At 35.0% G+C, this 17,659-nt stretch overlaps 1 protein-coding gene across 1 annotated transcript in view; it reads right to left on the reverse strand.

Moving 5' to 3' along the window:
• The window catches only part of LOC129353813 (neural cell adhesion molecule 2-like), a 269,675-nt gene extending 260,191 nt beyond the window's left edge, over positions 1-9,484 (reverse strand). Inside the window, 1 exon segment of the mRNA XM_055023258.1 lies at positions 9,457-9,484. The gene's annotated coding sequence lies outside the window, so the exon portion shown is untranslated.
• Positions 9,485-17,659: the final 8,175 nt, after the last annotated feature.

A 17,659-nucleotide genomic window follows, 5' to 3' on the forward strand; every position in this document is an offset into this window, starting at 1 on the left:
TTAATAATCGTAATGATGGCATTAGAGGATCTCAGTGGGATGTAATTTAAAGATATGCCAAGTAGGAGTGACAAGGTCGTTCTAAATGGCAGTAAGCAGGCCTGACAGTTTGTCACGGGGGAGAAGTGCTCCTTCATTCTGGATGTTTCCAACGCATTGATGCCAAATAACCTTTTTTTTCCCCCTTATCCAGCTGAATCAACTAATAGTTCTCTCTCCGCCTTTGTGCTGCAGTAGCTGTACTTTAATTTCAAGAGTTTCCAGATTCCTCAGCAGCAGCAGCAGGTGTTTAATGCCAAAAGGAAACATTAGCACTGATGGACACCGGCTGCAGAGGCTGAGGAAAAACCAGAGCGCAGTTAATCTATAACTAAATCCCAACAGAATGTGTTTTCCTACAAAAATCTTCCATTTCGCCCGCGCAAACACAACATTAGAACTTTCAAAGCAGGTCTCCAGCTGAGAGGAGAGAAAAAAGAAGAAACCTCTTGTGGATAAACTCATTATTGCTGAAAGCGACTGCAGTAACTGGATGTATAGTCTCTCGTGGCTCATAAACATTACAAATACATGTATTTATATGCAGCTAAAACTGTTTCCTCAGAACAAAGTATGTGCTCAACATGCAATGTGAATCATTTACGTTAGAGGTTTGTTTTTAAATAAAGTTACCAACTTGTCAACGGTGCTGAGACCAAGAGTTGATGTTTCTTTTGATTTGTCAAACTTAAATCAGAAAGTAAGGTTTGAAATGATTTTAATTTATGAAGGAAAAATAAAAGTCCCAAAGTGTTAGAAATTACTTTGTAGCCATTTTATTTGTCTCCATTTAATTGTTTGTTTTTGAGATGTTTTTTCCTACTTCGTGCTGTCAGACAGGTTCAACTGAAGTGATGTCTCCAATTTTGTATTGGGAAAAGTTTCTGAATGATCCAGTTCATGTTGGTTTGTGAAGCTGTTTGTCCCTTAATGAAACTTATCTAAGGTTATCTTTTTATATTTGTTTATTTAAAACGTTGATTAGATTTCTTTTCTGTGAATTATTTAGATTTTACGTTTGCAGTTAATGAAAACATATTTGAAATTAAAATATTACATCATCAGGCCAATAAAATATATATTTTTAAAAATAAAGGTTGTTATTTTCAAAAGCTACTTTTAATCTAACAAATCTAAGGCAAAAATTGACTTGTTGGTTATTTGTCATTTTGACTGCTGCAGTCAACAAAATAAAATAAAAAATCCCATCCATCTATTTTTACCAATAATTTTAAAAAATGATAATAATGTGAGATTCAATTGCATTTCATTTTGATTAAATCTGATGTTTGTGAAATCACATATCAAACCTGTTTTGAAGTTTCCTGCAAGAAACTTCAAATTAAATGAAAACATTAGCCGCTAACCGTTAGCTAGTCGTCGCATTCTCACTTTTTACGTCAAATAATTTTAAATATTTAAGTTAACACACCACTGTTGGCTAGATTAATGTCAAGTAAAACTTACAAATTCTTTATTTTTACTGCAAAATGAAACATACATATTCATGTCAAGTTGTTGCTGCCGAGTTCCTTGTTTCTACTCCTTTAATTGAAATAAGAAAAGAATAGATATCCCGACAGAATTGTGTATGACAGAAATAAATTAAAAACACACAGAAATGTATTTTCTTCCCCCTGAATGTTGGTTGTTAGATTCCACAGCTCTCTGTCTAATTAAACCCTCCAAATCACATTTTATTCATTCGTCAGAGTCGCTCCAAAAACCGACGGAAGGAAATGCACACGCAATTAATCATAACTGCTGCCGTTCTGTCTCTGCAGATCTGTTTGTTTTCCACTCGTCCTTAAAGCGTGCGCTTTGAGGCGACGTCGCTCTGCTCTGAATTGAGTTCTAATTTCTGCAGCCCGACAAAAAGAAAACACGCCACCAACACACAAAGCCTCAATAAGTCATCAGATTGTGATGGAGGGGGATCATAAAAACAGTGCAGCTGTTGGGCTTTTTCACTCGGAGACGTGTTTCAGAAACATTATTCGTCACGGCGATGCTGTGCTTTAAAGACAGTTGATCACAATAATTAAAGTGAAATATGCTTTGTTTGTTTTTCTGCAAGAGCTGCTGAATAATAATAATGTTATTTTTAGAAAAAGGGCATCATTTGGTTTCTTTTTTTAAATGATTTTTTTGCATTCAGGAGTTTTTAAGGTGTGGCATTATTTGTTTTGTTGTATTGGACACAATCAATTCTCATTAAAAAATGGGGGATTCTGCAGCTGAAACAGCATTGTTCTCAGCCTGACTGCTCACTGAAATATGTGATGCCAAAACTTCTTTTCCCATTCGACATGTTATGACAGGAAACTATTTACAGCAGCTGGCTTTTCAGTTGAACTCAGCTTTACTTTTCAAGGTAGCTCAACAGGAGCTGGAGCTGCAGCGATGGAAAAACTCGACTCCAACACATTAAAGTACAGAGAGACTGCAATTACAGCCATAAACACGAGAACAAAGCTTAGAAATAAAAAATTATAATAAAATGATTGAATGCAGCTGGTATGTATTGATGCAACTTACTTTTGTTCTTATTCAGATTTCAGCAGGAGAAAATGATTCATAGTAACATCCTGCATCAAAATCTTAAAGGTACAAAACTTCAAAGCTACAAATGTTAAATATTATTCAACTGTGTGTGTCCTTAAGACTATTTCTAAATATACTCAAGTTTAATAATGTGAAAAATAAAATAAAATCTGTTTATTCAGTCAGAATTTAATACAACTGGCTCAAAAATAATGTTACATTTTAATTATGTTCTTGTTAAACATAACCCTTCTTGCTATGCAAACTCATTACATCAATAAAATTTTGATAAATTAAACCAATAAGTTGCTTTCCTAATTTAAACAACGATCAGTCAGTATTAGGGAGAATCTCCAGACCAGTACACGCCCACCACCACCAGCAGCAGCAGCAGCAGCAGCAGCATTAATTACCAGTAAGACACAAGATGTGTTCAGTTTTTATTTCTAAACAAACTCCATTATCTGAGAACTGCAGAGAAATTCTATCAAACTAATAAAGTCTATGATGGAAACCATTTTTTATGGAGTAAAAAATTTAATTTGAGAGTCAAGATTGAAAATCTAGTTGCCGCAGCAACATGAAAGTTGTGCGTCTCCTATAGTTTCTGTTGCATCAGAATAAAATAAGAAAAAGTCAAGGCATCTATCTATAATTACTGTGCTGTATCGGCCCAACTCTGGCGCTACAAGAGTTGCTCCGGCTGTTTCTATCTGATTGAGTGAGAGTGCCATTGACCTTCAGCCATTTTACTGAGACTGTATTAAAAAGGCCCAGCCAGAGCCCTGATTTTATGGCCCAGCCTTCCCAAGGTCCCACTGACCCGATGGATATTACGAGGATAAATCAAACGTCCGCGCCGACACGCTCATCCATTCCCGGGCTTAGAGCATGACTGTGTGCTGAAGAATGGCGTGAGTTGGGGTTGAAAAGCCTGCATGCATGTCTCAGAGGGGTGAAATGTGCATTTTACAGTTTGCTGCATTAAAGGATATTCTTTAAATGCAAAGATGCATGTATAATATGCAGCAGGGTGAGAATGGTCTTAAAGGGCCGGTTGTGGCAGAATGCAGTGATAAAATCCATTAAAGTGGAAAAAGTAAGGCAGCTAAGTTAACTTCAGGTAATTTAAGTTATGAACAAACTTATTTTGTTTAGATATATAATATAATGAAACCGTAAGATTGTTTTAAATAAATGTTTATTTTGTTTCCTGTCTTTTCCTCTTGTCACTCACATAATTTAAAGAGAATCTCAAGATCGTTCGAAAAGAAAATTTGTTTCTAAATCGAATTGTGACCCTAAAAATTACAATCAAATTGAAAAACGGAAAAATTCAATTATTTTCGTAATTTCTTGCAATTAAAATTGATGATTTTATGGAGCAAATTTAGAAATGTTTGCAAATATTTATGACATTAAATGTGACTCTTCATTATCAAATTGATCATGGACTAAAGTTGTGTTGTAGAAGTAAAGAATACTGCCACCTGCAGGTGGGAGTTGGCATCACGTCAGCACTACATTCTTTATAATTTTTGAGAAAAATTTGCAATAATCTCACAATAATAGATTAGCATTAAGAAGTGTGAGGATTTTTTGTAAATTTATGGAAAGACTGTAACTTGATAAAACAAATAAAAGCTTTTCGCAAAATTACTCCAATTAAAATAAACTCAATCATTTTACTTTAATTATTTTACAGTTTATTCATTTCATTTGTTGTTTTGTTTACATGCTTTGAATATTTAAAATATTCAATAACATTAACATTGTCTATGGGGCCATATAAGAACTATTAAATATCATATTTGGTTTGTATCTATGTGTCGAATCAAATAGTAACAAATAAATGTTAGCAGGTAAAAACATCTGCAACATGTATAATTTGTGAGTTTCATGGAGAAGTGTGGCTGCTGAACTGGAGCGTTGCTGATGTGAACGCATCAACTCAACATTAACAATGCAGATGCAGAGGGTGACTCAGGGGACAGCTTCTTCTTCTTCTTCTTCTTATCCTCCTCCTCACTGACCAGAGTCTTCGTCGGAGCAGCCGGGGTTTGTTATTATGGGATTTAGGCCTCAGAATGTTGACAGCCTGATAACACTGGCCCTGATTCACACTCTGAGCCGCGCTCGTCTGGGTTTACACAGAGCGCAGAGGCCACATCGTCTTAATGACACATGCGTACTCTGTGACTTCACATTTTGAACTGTGAAAGCTTCTTATTCCAGCTGATTATCACTGAATCTTAATATGGCAGCAGTGTGAGCTGGAACAGTAATGTTCCTGCTGAATGTACCCTCGAAACAAGATTTTTTTATTGAATATGTGAAAATATACTTTTTTTTTCTCACTGTTTTACATTCAGTAACAAAATGTTAATTTTGGGGGATAGTTAGGATATTCAAAATTATTTCTATTGACTAAACGCCTGAAAAATGAGACTTTTTAACAGATCTGGCATTGACTTTTGCTACTTTGGAACTAATTTTGTCTGTATCTTCATAGGTTTTGTCTATTTAGTGACTCTTGTGCCCACATAAATAATTCTGGTGGGCTGGATTTGGCCTGCGGGCCTCGAGTTTGACACCTGTGCTCTGTACTCGAGAACCACATGAACACAACTTTAATTAAAAGCTGTGTGCTTAAATGTTAATCGATAAAGTTACCAGTTGTTGAGTTAATCTAAAGTTGAATTATTTATTTATGATCAACTAATTATTAATTGATAAGAGGCTATTTTCTGAAAAGCTAAATATTTTATGATATACAGAATTTTTAAGAAAAAATCAACATTTTTTCTTGCATTATTAAACTTTGGCATATTTATAAAAATTTAACAAAACCCTCTTATGTTGCTAAGTAGAAGATGCTTATGTTGCCATTGTTCTTTGCTTTCTCCTCCACTTTTCTATCATAGTCAAATCTTTGCCTTCATAGTAAATTGATACATTTTCATTGCTGCTCCATCAAACTTTGTTGAGTCTTTAAATTTCAAAATAAAACTGCATAAAGTGACTATATCATCCCACATCGGACTATTTGGACGGTTTCTCTTTCTTGTTCTGGTAAGACACCGCCATCTTTATTTCTGTATCAACTGCCTCCACTTAAAGACGACCAGCGCTGCCCTCTTCTGGTTGGAGGTCAAACTACAACATTAAAAGTGCTAATTGAACACATAGAAATATGAACACCTATTTGCCGCCATCGTCCTGAAATGAAATTGAGTTCAACATTTTCTTATTCCTGCTTTTGGGGCAGCAGCCAATCAGAGCAAGGAGAAAGAATGGAGCTGCTGGATTGGTCTGCTCTGTGAACACCAGCCAATGGCGTCTCAAGTAGAATTGCACTGAAGTATTTCAGCTTTCCCAGCTGCAATTTCTTTCTTCTTTCTATATCTGAGATATGGTATACAAAAGAGATCTGCAAATATAACACTGACTCACAAAGAAGGGTTGCTTTGACTTAAGCAGAACATTCAAACTAAAACCACCAGGAAGCCTTGCAGGTTCATTTGAAGCTGATGTCAAAGTTAATAAAAGGAAGTCAGAATGCCTTCTAGCTCCAAGGTATTATTATTAACACAAATATTAATCCGGTCTCTATGTGAGGTGTAAGAGGCTGCAGCTGCTAATGAGAGTTATGTCCCGTCTCTGCAGAGCCTTTCAGAATGTTTTACCTTAAATTATGTTTCATCAAGCTGTGCAGCGCAGCTGCTAACGGTTTAACAAAGCTGTGCTACATGGTAGCTGGTGGTCAGATTGAAGCTTTCAGCAGCTGAAACGTCCATTTAAGGTTGACCAAAATGAACAATTAGAATTAAATATTAATTAAAGGCAGGAATGTAAAGGAAAATAGTAGTAGATCTCTACCAATAGAAACAGAAATAAATAAATCCACTTCAGCAGCTATTGGGTGAGACTCGCTCTCCAATAAAACTTCATGCAACTTTAAAAGTCGAGCCTCGGGCGACTTAACAAGATTTATTTATTACAGATGCTAAATGTAAGCAGGGCACTGTTTACAAAACCAAAGGTGGGTTTTATGCACACTCATAGGCCACTTTATTGCTAGTAGCGCGTTGGACGCTGCTTGGCCTTCATCCTTCATGGATTCAACAACCACAGTTAACAAACTGACAATGTTTAAAAAATAAAATACTACTCTTACTTTTCTCAGTTTAAAGTTATTTCATTGACTATTGTGGGTTTTTTCTGAGGTTTTCCAACAACTTTGAACAAAACAAATTGCTTTGCCTAACTTGAAAGAAAATTGGTGATTTTTTTTTGTTTTAAAACACTAAACAAAAGTTGTTTATGAAACAAACAGCACTGTAAGTAATAAAGAAAACTCCAAAATGAGGTATGTTCTGCTGTGCTGAAAATTAAAACTGTATCCTTTCATGTATTATTTTTTGCTTGGAAAAAAGTTGAAACTTCTTTGCTCAAATACGGCTCTGTTTGCCCTTATTGACAAACCTGGAGCAACAAAACAAACTTATTTTTTGATTAAGGTTAAAACAATTATTTGTGATGAATCGTTTTTGAAATAATCAACTAATTTAGTATCCAATTAATCATTAACTGGAGTATACAGAGAGTTATAATTAGCCCAGAACTGCACTAAAAAAGTTAATTTTACATTTAACCTGTACACATCTTTGTTTGTATATATGTTTAACACAAATCTCCTCAGATTTGTGAATTGGCTTCAAAAGGTTACAATTCACCAAAGAAATGTTTATTTTCTTATTTGAAAAAGGAATTAAATTATTTATTTCAATATTTTAATGTATTTCTAATTCTGTATAAAAATGTGTGAGTGGTTAAATAAAAAATCTGTACAATTTGAGTACAGACAACTAAAAAAATGTAAAAACTTCATATAGAGAGATGAATTAACCCAACATGGGTGTCTGGACGAAACCCAGACACTCAAACTGCTTGCTGAAAACCTACGTTTCTACATTGTATTGCTTAATATTTCATGCCGTTTGCATTATATTTTACTACCTCTGGCTTGGGAAAAAACATAAAAAAACAGGCGCAACGTGAACAGCAAAGCAGGAAAATTATGATAAAGTGCGGCCAACTCCATCGTGTTTAATTAAAGTTTCACAGGCAGGACTTGGATTTGTTTTGACTTCCCCTGCCAAGGAAGTCTCTAATTAAGCAGGATGGTTACTTTCTAAATCAGAGCGGCTCCACGTGTATCTGGGTTATTAACGGCGTTTTTTTTTTCAATAAAGTGATCCAAACCCAACAGAAAAGAAAGACAAATTCGGGAAATAAGCGATGATTAACAGTCTGGTCTCTGATTCCAACATGAAATAACCTGAATTCAGCTGCCAAGACGCGGGTGTACTCCCACTTTGGCATTTGAGATGAAACAAAGCCGAAGCAGTGCATGCATGACTGACAGGAAGTTGGGGAATTTGCCCTTTGTGAAGGCTCGTCTCATTGGCTAAACGATCCTCAAAGACGGTTATACGAAGAATGTCAGAGGCAAGAAAGCAGAACCGCATGCTGGCATTGCTGGAGAATGTCACCAGGTTCTCCTGCCAATTTTATTTTTTTTAGGTAAGTTGAGCGCCTTGGTTTGTATAAATAGATCAAACACGTGATTATATCTGCTCTGGTGATTATATCGGCCCTGTTATCCCACACAATGATCCAAAATATTGAACGAGAAATGTCAGCAAGACTAACGACTCCATTTCCAGTAAAGTGTGAACATTTTCTGCTCATGACGGATGTGTTTATAGCGCGCCAAGTGACCTTGACAACAGATGGGGGTTATACTGCCACTTTATTTCCTGTTTTCTCTGGATATCTCTCCCCGAGACAATAACAAGACAATTAACAGAAACACAAAGGGAATCAGAAACATGCTGCTGTGCATAATATAAAACAGGAGGGTCCTGTACCTTAAGAGCAAAGGGAAAAATCCATCTAATGTGAAAAATGAAAAGCTTGCAGTATTTATGAGCTACGTTTCAAAGTTTAATTGTACGCAGTTCTTTAAATGTCCTGTGACGAAATAAGTAAATGGCAAATGTATATTTTTGGGATGATTTTGGCTTAAGTTGTTCTTTCATTAAATATCCTTATTTTTGTGTCTGTAAACTTCAGTTGACAATTAATAGCTTACTGAATTAGTTGAGGATTATTTAAATTGTCAATTAATCCAATTAATCATCTCAACTCCAGAAAGTTGCTCAGTTGTTCAATCTTTGTTAGAACGTCAAGAGTTGAATTAGTCAGAAAACGTACAAAAATGCCCAACCAGGAGCTTTTCTGTTGCATAAATTAGATTTTTGTTTTTTTAATTCTGAAATATTCACTCATATTTTAATAAATTTATTTTTAATGATCCTACTGAGTAGCACTTACAAATCATCCCACTATGAAAAAAATAAATACTCCGCACAACCCAAGTGGAATACAGCTGATCAAGAAAGGCTGAGGCAGCAGTGTCATAAAAGAAATACTGCCACCTGCAGGTCGGAGTTAGTAGTCACTTAAATCCAAATTATGCATTAGAGTAAAACAAAGCAGGAATCAGTTGATTTTGCAATTTTGGAATCGTGAAAAACTGATTCATGTCATTTGGAGTCTGGAGGGCCACACAAAAAGCTCCTGAGGGCCAGATCTGGCCCCCGAGCCTTGAGTTTGACGCATCCTAATACGCTTTTAATTAATTAGTTAAATTTGGCAAATAACTGCAGGCATTTTCAAATAATGATGTGTAAATAATTTCTTTAACACTTTGTTCAATACTTATTATTATTGTAAAGGAAAAAATTTCTGGGATTTTATTTTTTGGAACATTTTGTGATGGTGGAGATTCAAAAAATGTTGCTTTACCTTGATTTGCTCCTGTTGTTGCAGAAAGTTTCATCCTGTAACAGAACCAAAAAATATTCATTTATTCTCAGAACCGGATCACTTTCCCCTGTTCAGGCAATTCTGGTCCCAAATTAGGCACAAAAGAAGTTTAAACTAAAGAACTCGATGGAATATATTTCATTTCATGAGCTGCTGAAGGTCTGCTTCAAACCTGAAGCAGAGAAATGCTTTCATTCTTCAGACAAAGGCAAATAAAAAGTATTTCTTGCACATTTTCCCACAGCAGGAAGAAACTTTGCAAAGGCTCCCAGAGGCTTTTACTGACAGAATGAAAGCATGAAATGCAGAATAACCTCCTTTTGGCTTCGCACATGAACTGACAGAATAATCTATCAGGTCAATTTAAGCTTAATTGTAGTTCTGGTATATAGATTCTTCTGGATAAAACTGTGCTACCATATGATATAACTTCAGTTTGCTCTTTTCTCAAAGGAAAAAATATAAAAATTATGATTTTGGAGAATATTTGGGTTATTTTGCTTCATTTTGTGTCATTTAAACTGACCTAAGTATGTAGAAGATGTAGAAGATTTTCTTTTTCAGATCAATAAAAATATGAACACAAATCTTGATTTGATGCTTAAAAGGTTAATCTATCCGCAATCTGGTCGCATTTATCTGATCAAATCTAGATAAGAGCAATAAATACCATAAATCTGAGCTTTAAGATATTTTAAAGAAGAGATGCAAATGTGTTTGGATTTTATCAAAAGGTCTTACTGACTGCAATTCAAAAAAACAATACAATAGAAATGTTTTAGTTTTTTTAATTGGTGCTCAACGCCCCACATTTCACCTTCTGATGCCGCTCAGGGCAACCGCCCATTTTGGCAATATTATATAAAAACAAAACAGAGTGGAGATTAAACAGTTAAGATGTTTCTCTGTCTCAACAAAACAAGCAAGCAAAAAGTTTTATTTTAATACCAACTAAAGATTATTTTGACAATTAAAAAATTTGGTACTTTCTGCTGATTTTTCATGTACCAATAAACAGTTTTTTATACAAAATTAACAAAAAAAAATTAAAAGATTCATTCAAGAGGCAAATATCATACAAGAATATGAAAACATCACAAAGTGTACAATAATCCATCTCAGTTTGTTCTTCTCTCAAGGAAAAAAAGAAAAAAATTACAATTTTAGCTCAGATTTTTGGTTATTTTGCTTCATTTTTTAGTTGATACTCAACTAAAAAAGCATTCCTCCATCTGATGCCGCTCAGGGCAACCGCCCATTTCACTTATATAGTGTAATAATTGACACTGAGTGAGTTTTAAAAGTTTAGATGTTTAAAAGCTCGCTAAGATTTATAGTTCATTACTGAGGCTGCAACTAATGATTATTTAGAAAAATGTACTTTCTGTAAATTTTTCATTTACCACAAACATTAAAAGAGGCTTTTGAGAGGCAAACATCACAAAGTGTCTTTATTTTTCTGAATTACAGGCCTCATTAGCTCATTAATAGCTTATAATAAATTAGCCTCTCTGATTGCTTCATTGACTTTAAATGCTGGCGTTAACCCCTACTCATCATCCAACATTATTTCTGATCACTGCAGGCTCTTTCAAAATGTCAAATTTAGTTTGGTTTAATCATTTATTCATTCACCTGGAGGATTTGAGACATTCACCCAGGAAAGCCAGGATGTTTTAATAGGTGCTGATTAATTGGATTGGCCTATTTTCTCCAGCGTGACTCTTAGTAAAACTGTGAAATGGCAGCGTGAGCCTCGCTCAATCACTACATGTTTGCTATTAACTCGAAAAAGAGCTTTGATGCACCAATAACACACAATTAGCTTCCTGTGCGCCAGCAGCTCACTTCAGAGGCTTTAATGGATAACATGCATCAAGCAGAAAGCTGATTCTTTAATGTGGCACTTATGGTGGAAGCCAGGTAAACACATTAATAAACAAAAAATAGACAAAAGTAAAACATTAGTTCTTTATTCTCCTGTCGCTAGGTAACTAATTTTTAAAAATGGGGAAAAAATTAGAAGAAATCAACATGAATGCTACAGAGCGTTCATATTGGAAAATAAAAAAATAAAAAGAATAAAAGTAACAGGTTACCATGGAGCTTTTTGTTTGTCCCAATACTTAAATTAAACTGCTAGAATAATTTTTACTACATTATTATTCTGGTTAAAAATTATACATTCTACAGACTTTTAACATTTTTCCAAAAAATTTTTAAAATACACTGAAAATGCAAATAAATAAACTATTTAGTTTGTTTTTTCAATATTTTTTCCGCTATGATGAAATAAAATTGGACAAATTACTGATTTGAATGTATTTTTTTCAGCACGTTAAAGGTGAAAAGCTAATTTAAATTAATATTGCTACTACTTTTAGTGACACTTTGCCTGTTTTTCCTATTCTAAAGCTGCATTTGTTATTGGAAGCCAAAATGATTAAGAGAAAAGTAAAGTTGTTAAATGTGAGATTCATATTTTTGAAAACTTCAAAACTGAATCAAATTCTGCTTTCATAAGTTGTATTTTACATTTCCTTTCCTTTAACTTTTTCAGTTTAACTATAAAGGACAAAAAGTTACATTATACCTGGAAGAAAAATAAAAAAGACTCCAAAAAAAAAATCAACAAATAAAGTAAATCCTTCCTGGTAAAACTCAGGCGCTAACATGGCGCCCGCTGTAATCAGCACCCATCACCTCTCCTTCACTACAGACAAGTCAGATACGTCGCCTTTCATCACCGTTTAGCTGAAATCATTTAGACAATCCTTTTCAGGAAGCAGAGCAGCTCAGATAGAGGGTGACTTACACGACAAGTTTTAATACTTTCTTACTCTGTCACCGCGCTCACCGGGTATAATTAGATGCCAGTCATAATGACGGGAATCGTTGCAGAGTCGTTTGAATTAGATTTCAATCTCCAAAAAGGCTGGTGTAGGCGCGCGTCGTTAAGGCCGGCTTATGAAGCCCTCAGCCACTCCATTGAGTTGTTTTCTAATTAATTTAGGAGTGTGTGTTGGGTGTGTAAATATCAGAGCGAGTTTGAGGCAGCTAATGTATTCTCCCTCACAAGAAAGATATCGCACAAAGAAATCCATCTTGCTCTTTCTTCAGCTGCTGGAGGACACGAGAGAATAACACATACATCTTTATTAGACCTGAGGCAGAAAATGCTTTATTGTATGTGTGGCTTTGTGCCGAGTTTCACTGTTTTCTGATGTGGATGGACTCACAACAAGTTTTATTTCATTGAGACTTTTAATTCAGTATTTATTAGTTTTGGCTTTTATTAGTTTTAGGTTATTTCATACTTTTGTTAAATTTCAGGTGCAGAATTTAAAAATATTGTACTTTGATTATAGTAATGAATACTCAACAGAAGATGCCTTTTCTTTTGTTGAACTCCAGCAATTTTTCCAAATGTCTGCAGTCGCCATCACCTGAGTAAAGCCTTCACCTTCTTCAAATGTTTGTGCCGCTATCATTTTAAAGGTATTAAGAAATATTTCCAGAGGTCATGAAAGGTCAACCAGCCTGCCCTCTTTGATAAAATCAAAATTACCTTTAAAATGAAACAAAATACCTTCAGAAACAGAATTGACTGAGCCAGATAAATATTTATAATAATAATTAGCTAGCAAATTAAACATTTGGTTTGAAGCTCAATTTTTAGTTATGAACTAAATATTAAACTCTGAACTAAGTATTTATTTAGCAATTTAAATATTTAGCCTCAAATGAATTTGCCAGTTTGCTAAATATTTAGGATGCAGTTCAATATTTAACCCCAAACTAAATATTTTGTAAGCAAGCTGAATATTTAACTCCAAAACAATTATCTAGCAAACTAAATCTTTAGTTTAGAGCTTAATGTTTAGCTTACAAACTAAATATTGAACAGCAAACTAAATATTTTCGGTATGTAGCAATCTAAACATTTATCTACAAACTAACTAACTAGCTAACTAAAGATTTAGTCAGCAAGTTAAACATTTAGTTCCAATATAACAGGCTAGCAATTTAAATAGTTTAGAGCTCAATATTTAGCTTACAAATTAAATATTGAGTTAAAAACTAAATATTTATTTGGCAACCTAAATATATTTAGTTTGTAAACCAAATATTTGATATGTCTTTGGTATAGAAAAATATAGAATTTACAAAGTAAACTAAATATTTATTGTGCTATGAGTTTCCAAAGACAATCTTTTTCTGATATTTCTGTTTTACCAAGAAATTGTAGCCAAAGATGTTCTAATTTCATTGGTTATAAAAAGCTCAGACAGAACCAGAATGAATGTTAGATCTTTCAATCAGTATAAATTTGTGCCAAGATAACTAATGAGGTTAAAAAAAGAAAGAAAATATGTAAAGTGGGGCAAAGTAAATTTGTACTATTTTATCTTTGTCAGATTCAGAGAAACAACCTCATTAGTGTGACAACAAATATTCAAAGATCTGAGATACAAGTAAAGGTAACATCTGAGGGTCACTAACAAGCCTCAGCTTTAATCTGTAACAAACCGATCCTGTATTTTTATAATGATTGTCAGTTTTAATGATTCTGTGTGGACTTTATGAGATGTATTAGCAGCTTCCTGTCTGTTATCTAATAAAGAGCCGTTGGAGTGGGAGGGTGTTGTGTCTGGACACAGGTTTCCTTGGGGTCATGGTTCAAAGTCTGAGCAAAGATAAAAGCCTGAAGAACGAAGGAGGAAGAGGAGCGCGAGCGAAAGGAGAATATGTTATTTGTCACTGCTTGTTAAAAACAAACTGCTGAAGAGCCCTGAAGATCCAGTGCTTTGAAAACTAAGACCTCTGGCCTTGAACATAAGCAGAGAGCGAACGAGGCACTCCTAATCGTAATGAGAGTTCTCTCGCCTCCCCATCCTGGCTGGTGACGGATGCCTGGATATTATGCAATCCATTACTGGCTATCCTCGGGGCATTTTGCCAGCATGCTAAGGGTCGAACCGCCTCTCAAAACACCATCTTCATAAATTTGTCGCTGCAATGTGCCGGACGCTGGGGAATGTTCCTTCATGTCGAGGCGCTCGGCCCTCAGGGTTAAAAAGAGAAGAGGAGACGTCCGATCGCAGCGGGAGGAACGCTAAAAACCACAGCAGCAGCGTGGAGACTTACAGCTATGGCAAAATGATGTAAATTATAGATAAGTGCTATTCAAAAGCAGCATCCAAAAATCAATGGAAATGACTTTAAGGGACATTATCTTGGTTCGACTTTTTATGTTGGTTAAAAGGCAATTTTCATTAGCGTGTGGTCAGAGCAGAGAAACCTCGTCCTGTCAGTCCGCATCAGCGTGACGTTCATTGGATACTCAAGCCATGAAAATGCAAATGGGAGCGCTTCCTTTTCATTAAAAGCTTGTAATTAATTTCTTAAACAACACAGGAGCTTTTTTATTTTTTTTCCTCCCATCAGACATTAATTTCCACTGGTCTGCAGAGGCATATCGTAGCCGTTCCAGAATTAGTGCAATTAACTGCTGACGTTTCAGACGGCTCCTGGCTCCTTCTACTCCTTTTCGGCTAAACGCCTGACGAAAAGGACTCCATATTTGTTCAATATATGAACACATGAATTATTGATGCAAGCTGCCAAATCTGCAGACTCTTCCTCTGGGTGCAGTCACTTCTTCAAAAGGGAGATGATGAAAAGAGTGAAGATTTGCTGTTTTTCTCCAATATAGCATTAATCGTAATGTCTACCAGTTTAAGTTTCACTTCTACACAAAATCTCACCAAATGCTTTTGATCTGGTGCAAGAATAACTAGAACCTTTTAAATCAATATTGAGAAATTATTGACTGAAAATAAGCTGATGTTTTTTCTGAAAAGTTATTTGTGAGTTTATTAAAATATTTGTAGTAGAAATTAGACTAAAAATACTTGGTGAGGTTCATATGTTGAAAAATACAAGCCAAAATTAAATTATAAGTGCACCCAGTTAGTGTAACAAATCTGTATTTTTATAACTAATTTCCCCACTAATTTACAATTTCTAAACATTTTCTGACTTTTTCTGTTATAATTCAACCAAAAAAACTAGCAAATCTGATGAAAGGAAAAGTAAGAATTTGATTTTGCTCATTTCCTCATTGTCTACACACAAAATGATTGAAATAAGAAATGTTTTACACCAGTGAAGTTGATTTTCAAACAACAGCAGCCTGTAATTTATGACACAAAAGTTTAATCTTGCACTCGGTTGTTGACTTCAAGGTTTTCAGTTTCTCAGATTTCCCTGCCTGCCTCTTATCTAAGTTATAAACGCCGACATACGTTCATTTTCAGCAGCGTGCCGCGGCCCTGATGCCTTCTGACAGCAGCTCCATTCATATTTGATCGCTTCTTGTCGTCTGGTACAGAAGCGCGGATGGTGCTAAATTGTTGTTTGTTGTTCTAAAGCAGCAGGACTTTGAGCTGCACACAATAACAGAGTGAAAAAACATTTGTTTGGATTTAAAATGCCCAATAAAAGGAGCAGAGCAGGTGCATGTAGCCTTTGCAGTGATGCTGGGAGATTTATCTAAACTTATATGGCATAAATGCACAGGAAGAAGACTTTTTTTAGCTTTGTTTGCAATATGTTACATGTTAAATCAGAACCAGTACAAGCAAAGCCTAACTGATAATAAAAAACAATATTGGATACAGGCTTTATAAAGTAAATAAAACCCAGCGAGGGCAGAATATTTATTTCCATGAATCTGTGAATGATTTAATGGCTGTGAAGCACATTTTAACCAGAACCCCAGTAGACTCTCTTCTCTCTGATTTATTTATTTTTTTACGGCAGCATGTTGTATTGTTTTGTTTCTGTATTTACATCTACATGATCTAAGTGATCATCTGTCAGCTGCTTCCTGCTCGGCGCTGCCAGGCGGGTCTCTCATCCAGCTCCAGAGACCCGATGGGCTGCTGTGAAGCTGAGTCAATGTGTGACTCACTGCCTGGATTAGTCACGCAACGTTTTCACAAGAACTAATCCTGCACCAAATGTCCAGTTTTTCACTAAGTCAAAGGAACAAGGAAAGAATATTTCCCCCCTTACACATTGTTTTTACACTTAAATGCATGAGGTAAATTCAATTTTGGTAGAATAATGAGAAATTTGTGCAGAATTGTTTAAATTTCAATCAAATTTGTGTGCAAACTTTGACTAGGACACTGAAATCTTATATATATATTTTTTATTTTGAGTTATTTGGAGGTGTCCTATATATTACTGTCCTGCTAAGATGTTTCATTTAAATATAAAATGGTCCCCAGTTCCTCTCTTCCTTATTGTTGAATGATTAAAGGAGCAGCATTTTAAAAAATAAAATATATTTTTATTTAAATCATGTTTTTAATCCCCATTGCAACCATTCAAACGCCTGGATGGCCTTAGCCCCGCCTTCTGACTTTTTAAGAAAATTATGTTGGTAAGAACTTTTATCCTGACAACAAATTAAAAGTCTCCATCAGAATCAAGGCAGAAATTTGTATAATTTCTAAATTGCAGCTGCACAAAATCACTCCAAGGGCCACAAATGGCCCCCAAGCTGCAAAATTTACACTGTGTGGTAAAACCCAAAGTACATTTATTTTGATAGTAGATTCAGAAATCAAATTTTTAGATCAATCTCAGAATTTTGTGTTTACAAAGTAACATGGAATTTTCTAAATTTCAAATGTCAATTTTTTGGGGGGAAAAGATTCAAGTTTTATAGAAAATTTCTGAGATTGATCACAACATTTCTGAGTTTTTTGGGGGGAAATTAATCCTCTTCTATATACAATGGCCTAATACAGTGTCATAAAAATCCCTCTAAAGTTTTTCGTAATGCTTTATTTGTTTGATTTTACGTTGTTTTTCTTTTGAGTGTACAATTTTGGCCCCATTTGACAAAAGGTTTGGACACCTTCAATCTTATCTTTGATATGTTTTTCTAGATTTTCTAACTTCCTCTTTCAGTTTGGCGTTTTGAGTAAACCTTTCTCCGTCTCAGTCATGAAGGACAGATAGACTTTGACTTCTTCAGGTCATTGAAACAGAAGAGGAGAGACACCGATATTCACATGGTGGCAGATTAATCCTGGATGCATCCAGCTCTTTCCAGAGGGCTGCCTCACTGCAGCATAATCTCGGCGATCTGTCATGCATTGAGAAG

The sequence above is a fragment of the Poeciliopsis prolifica genome, unplaced genomic scaffold, assembly GCF_027474105.1.
Source record: "Poeciliopsis prolifica strain line A6 unplaced genomic scaffold, Auburn_PproV2 SCAFFOLD097, whole genome shotgun sequence".
NCBI classification, from domain to species: Eukaryota; Metazoa; Chordata; class Actinopteri; order Cyprinodontiformes; family Poeciliidae; genus Poeciliopsis; species Poeciliopsis prolifica.